Genomic DNA, 6,261 nt, shown 5'->3' on the forward strand with positions numbered 1-6,261 from the left:
ACCGATCACTGGTGAGACCTCACTTGGAGTATTGTGTACAGTACTGGAGACCGTATCGCCTGGATATAGATATGTTGGAGAGTTCACAGAAGGGCTACTAAAATGGTTCATGGATTACAGGATAAAACTTACCAGGAAAGGTTAAATGATCTTCACATTTATAGCCTGGAAGAAAGACGTGACAGGGGGGATATGATAGAAACATTTAAGTACTTAAAGGGAATCCACATGATAAAGGAAGAGAGTTTATTTAAAAGGATAAATACTACCACAACAAGAGGACATAGTCTTAAGCTAGTGGGGCAAAGGTTGAAAAGTATCATCAGGATATACAGTGAAGGTGTTTAAGCAAGTATGGGATAGCAATAAGGCTAAGCCATAGCGTACCCACCGGGTACCGCCCATCAGGGGGGTGCCACCATGCCACCATCCCTCCAGTGACGGACAGTAATGTCCGTCTCTAGAGGAGCAGGCTCGGTTGGGGAGATCAAAGATCTCCCTCCGACCGGCTTAAAGTCAATCAAGGGAGCGGGAGGTCTGTTAATGCAGACCTCCGATCCTACTCCCTTGCGATGCATATATCCCGGCGCACAACACTGAAGCCGCGTCCATCGCCTTGCGCACTCACTGCCCCGGAAGGACAGGACACAGAAGAAGAAGAGGCAAGAGGCAGAACGAAGAGGGGGAGTGAAAGTGACAGTGGCAGAGAAAAGGTAGGAAACATTCAGTGAGAGTGGATTAGTAAGTGTGTGAGAGTGATGGGTGTTATGCTGTAGTTTATGCTGAATGTTTGTGAATGAGTGTGTGAATTAGTGTGTGTGTGTGATAGCATGGATGTGTAAGTGTGTGGGAGGGATTGCATGGCATAGGGAGGCTGTAATCACATTCCTATCATGCCCAGGTTCCAGCATGTACAGCTGACTGGGCATGATATGAGTGTGATTGCTGTTAGCTATATATATATCCAACCACACTTTTATTAAAAGTAAGTAACACACCAAAATTGGACAGAAAAATTCAATAACAATATTAATATATATATATATATATATATATGATTGCTAACGGCAATCACACTCCTATCATGCCCAGGCAGCCAGTACATGCTAGAAACTGGGCATGATAGGCGTGTGATTGCTGTTAACAATCACACTCCTATAATGCTAACTCAGCCAGTACAAGTTGGAATCTGTGTATGCCTGGGCATGATAGGATTGTGATTGCTGTTAACAAATGCTAGTCAGCAATCATAACCCAACAATTCAACAGAGTGAGAGCGTCAAGGTCCAAGTCACGGGTCCTAGGCAGAATGGTCAGAGAGCTAGCACATGGACAGACTGCTTAGTTGTAAGTGTGAACACTATCATATCTAAACATCAAGGTTTCCTTCACAGGTGTTACAATATTATCTAGCACTTTAAGTGCTAAGATGGGAGCAGAGTCTTTAACTAGATCATGGACAGAAACTGTCCATCCTACATAGGAGAGGAATCTCAACTTCAGAGAATTGAAGCCAATTCCACCCACTGAGGGGCTGGGAGGCTCTGGAGGCCAAATCTTTGGGTGTAGGGTCTTTAATGCATTTTCACACCTTTATTTAGCACCTGACATGCACTAACATTTAAAAGTTTGGGGGCCCCTTAGAAATGTCCTTGTTTAGAAATTGTGTCCAAATAACATGAAATGGATCAGAAATACAGTGCAGACATTGTTAATATTGTAAATGACTATTGTAGCTGGAAACAGCTTATTTTTAATGGAATATCTTCATAGACGTACAGAGGCCCTTTATCACTCCCATCACTCCTTTGTTCAGGGCCGGCGCCACCTATAGGCAAAGTAAGCGCCCACCTAAGGCGCCTACTTGGAGGGGGCACTGGCAGCAGCGAACTGCCGGCCGTGGACATTCATTAGAAGCGTGGTCACTTGATGGGAGGCAGGCAGCCGTGCAGGCCCGAGCCGCCGGCCGTGGTCATTCAGTAAGCGTTTCCACGGCTCGTGGTCACTATGGGGAGGAGTGGGTGCGGGTGTGACAAAAGGGGAGGGGCTTGTGTGTGTGGAGCCAGGGGCGGCGAAATTGTGTTTTGCCTAGGGTGGCAAAAATCCTTGCACCAGCCCTGCCTGTGTTCCAATGTCACGTTGTGTTAGATAATCCATGTTTAAAAGGCTAATTAATTATTAGAAAACTCCTTTGCATTATGTAACTCTAAACTTTTGAACGGTAGTGTATATTAGAAAAATATTAGCTATATTTGTAACAGGGTTTAACAAATAACTTCCTGTCACCTAGGGTTGTGCAAGGGTGCGCTGCTAATGGTATAGAAGTACAATGTACACCTTAGCACTAAATTTAATGCTAAGGTGTGTGTTGTACTTTGCATCCAGTGAGGGCCCCCAATGCCAGTTGTGTTTGCTCAGTCCCAGCATTCTGAGCCTTGGGATATGACATAAGTTCTCGGCATTCAGACGCAAGAAGTGTGTGAGGACTGCAAGTGAGCAGAAGAGGGAAAAGTGTGTGTAGGTATGCTACTGAGTGTATGTTGAAATGTTACCATGTATGAGTGTGTGTGAGTATATTCATTTGTGTGTGTGAGAGAGTACCAAAGACCACCCTAATTACAGGACGACACCCCAAAATTTGAAAATTTATTTAGAAAAAAAAGAAAAATCCTGATTAAAAAGTTTTACTAGTAAATATTAATTCACATGTAAAAAATTTTTTTTTTCATATTTAATAAAAACTATGATTGAGAAAAATGCATTTCTTGTTTTATTTCCTTTTATTTGCCAACCTGCCCCCCAGCTTGCCACTCTGCCCCAGATATGCCAGCGGAGGTTGTCTGCGTGCATCGCACAGACGTTCACCGGCTGCCAGAGAGGAGGATCCAGGTCCCCTGCGGTGCTGAAGAATGTAGAAGACCTTAGTGGAACGAGATATAAATGACTAGTGTAAACTTGTGTCTATAATATACCCAAGTTGTGCATTCCTCTCTGACTCAATGCCCTAGTAAAACGGGAAAAAAATAACAATTGGACTTCTTTGGCTTGATTCAATAAGCCATTTAAATATAGATGTTAGGGAGGGGAGATTGAATTATAAAATCATCCTCATCAGTATGCATTTCAACTCACATCACACATATCTAAATAAAGAGGGCTAATACATTTATCAGACAAGCATTTTTAATTGAGAATCAGAGCACGTGTAAGCAGGTCAAAGCAATGCTGAGGGCAGCCAATTAAGATCAGTGTAATTAAAAAATAGGTTCAATTAAATTAGACTATACATAAATGTGTAGAGGTCCCCTTTGCCTTAGTCAGTCGCCGCAAAGAAAGTTTTAGTAAAAAAGCACCCTTGAAATTCATAATGGATATTTCTAATTTTACAAATGATGTAAAAAATCCATGAATTCCAGGGTAAGCGGAATCGTTGTAAATGTTAAAGTGATGTAGACTAATAGAGCAGCCTGAATCAGGTTATTAAATATAAAGTCACATAAAGCCTTTCACCTAGGATAGGAAACGCAGATAGGAAAGCCAATATTCAGAAACAGTTTTGCGTTATATTTTTAGGTTGGCATAAACCATCAGACTTACTGTGAATGGATGAAAAGACACTACTGAATCTGAACTCTTAACAATAAAGTTTAAACAGGAGAGGTTAGTCTCAGTCTATCTTTAGCCAAAATATAACCATTTGGCTCATCTAATGTGCTGGGTTTTCCTGATGTAGACACATCAAGTTAAATGTAATTATAATTATACAGATTAGAATGATTTACAGTATATTCAATTATAATTAGACAAATTAGTATGATTTATGTAAAGCAGGGAAGTCTGGAATGAATTTATTTTATTAATTATGTCCTAGCATCTCAAGAGTAACGGTTTAAAACACTTAATTACTGGTACTTGTGCAATTTTTAGTAAGCTGCTTAATAAACTATTTTTTCAAGTTGTTAGTTCAATTAATACTTGATACATTTCTGGCAGAGATCTCAACAATCTATTTAGACTTGATGAGTTAAGCATATAAAGGGTAGGTAATTAAAAAAAAAAATAGTGTATATATTTTTTAGAAGATAAACCCTTGCAATGTTGTCATGTTTATTTTAATTTGGCAATAAAAATATCATGTATTTGTTTTATCTTTATACCCAGCAACATTATTTACTTTGACAAGTTTGTGTCAAGCTCCTTGTAATGCATCCTATATAGGGTGAGCCCACTTGGCGCAGTCCTCCCTAGTGTAAATGGGCCAACTAAGAGCAGGCCCAAACAGATTGCCCAAGAGGGTGATCTGCCCCGATTTTGCTGCAGAAGGACTACCTTACTCCGGATCTGCCGTCCTAGTCTTAGTTGGTCTTGGCCAGAATATGTGGCTGTTTCTACCATGAGTAAAAGTAGTTTAGACCTGTCTACATATGTGTAGATGTATCTAACAATCTGACTAAAATGTGTTTATTAACGATGTGGAGAAATTCTGCACATCCGTTAGGTGAGGATGCCTCCCATGGATGTCTAGGTGTTTTTGTTAGTGCTTTTGCACCAGTAACACCAAGTTTCATGACGATGGGTCATTATATTTAGGCTAGTATCTACAGTACAACCTGGGCAGCATCAGATCACAAGAATCTTCTACACTATATTGAACTACAAAGGTTAGAATCAGTGACATAACGTGTGCAAACTATAGCATTTAGTTGATTGGAATAAGTCTCTTCAGAAGTTTATTCAGGATATGTAATGTTTTATCTCAGTTTCTTTGAAGAAGTGCTGACTAAATAACTAATATATCTATTACATGTTGAAAGAGATGGTTTTGTGCAGAAGTTGAGTAACTTTGGTTAAACTGTATGTTTGATACACATACTATTCCCTTTTCAAGGCCAAGAATGATTCTTTTATTGCACTGTATAGATATGAATTAGGTGTATGGATTGAAACTTACATGTCTAGGATGAATGCCAAACTCTGTTATAAAATACAATGTTATTTTTAACATTAGGAGGAAATACCAGTGGAAGGTGCATAAAATAGATGCAATTAGAATGGGACATCAAATGAGCATTCTGCTGCATATAGGGTATTCCAGGACGCGGAAGCCACTGTATTTATGTAAAAATGCACAGTAAGAAAAATGTAGGTCTCAGGAATGTAAGTCATCTAAGTTTTCGGAAGGTGAATTCGGGCTATTGTATTCGAATCTAAGAGAAGGTAAATTGGGGTGAATGTATATTTGTTCGTCTCATACATATGAGAGATTAAACTGCTGGAGGATCATTTACAGGAATGGAAATGGTGGAAGGAATGAGAGGTCAGTGTAAGGGTGGGTGGGTGAGTGGAAAACCGAATGACTGCTTCTTGATTTAAATCAACATGTAAAAAATTATAAATACAGGAATAAGAAGAAAAATTCCCCATTCCGTCACGCTTGGTCAGTATATCCTTTACTGAGCATATCTGTAGACCACCACACTGTGGGTTGGGGAAAAGGAAAAACAACCATCCTGATTTGGGGGAAGATAGTCCATGTGTCATGTAGTGATGGCTTTTGTAACTTCAAGAGACAGCTAACATAGGATAGATGCAACATGGCCATATCAAGCATGATAACTGACTTTTGAGCCCAAATGCAAAATATGCCCAGATAAAAAAAATATATATATATTTTTGGGTGGATAGAACACCGTACTTTGTTCTCTATGATATAAAGTCACATAAGCTTTCATGACCTCAGAGTTCTCTTTTTTTAAATGAAACTTTACAGCTTTTTCTATGTTGGCTCAATTAAAAATATCAACTTAATATTCTTCCTTTTGTTCTTGATGTAAAAAAAATTATTGTTTTCAGAAATCCAGGAGCAATATGTTTATAACATATTAAGTTACATTTTTTCAGTTTGCAACTGAATAATGTTACTCATTTCTATCAATGTTCCCACATTTTACTTTTCATTTATTCTTGTTTGTTATAGTTTCTAATTAAATTTTCTTATTTATATGTGTGAGTCAGCAACATTAACACCTTCTTTATAGCGGGTGTTTTGTGCCCAAAAACCTGATACCTTTTTTTTTTTTTTTAACTTATTTTTTGTAACCTTTCTAAGGCTCCTGATTTCTAAACGATCAGCAGCACTCCATTCATAATAAAATCTCACGTGATTGTGTGAGACTTTGGACCTGGGTGGGCCATGAATAGCAGTTCTCTAGGACTGGTCCAGATGCAAAGCTGTCCCCTGCATCAAAAACCAACATTCAC

The sequence above is a fragment of the Sceloporus occidentalis genome, unplaced genomic scaffold (genome assembly GCF_023333645.1).
Source record: "Sceloporus occidentalis isolate IW3139 unplaced genomic scaffold, rSceOcc1.0.p SCAF_16, whole genome shotgun sequence".
Lineage (NCBI taxonomy): Eukaryota > Metazoa > Chordata > Lepidosauria > Squamata > Phrynosomatidae > Sceloporus > Sceloporus occidentalis.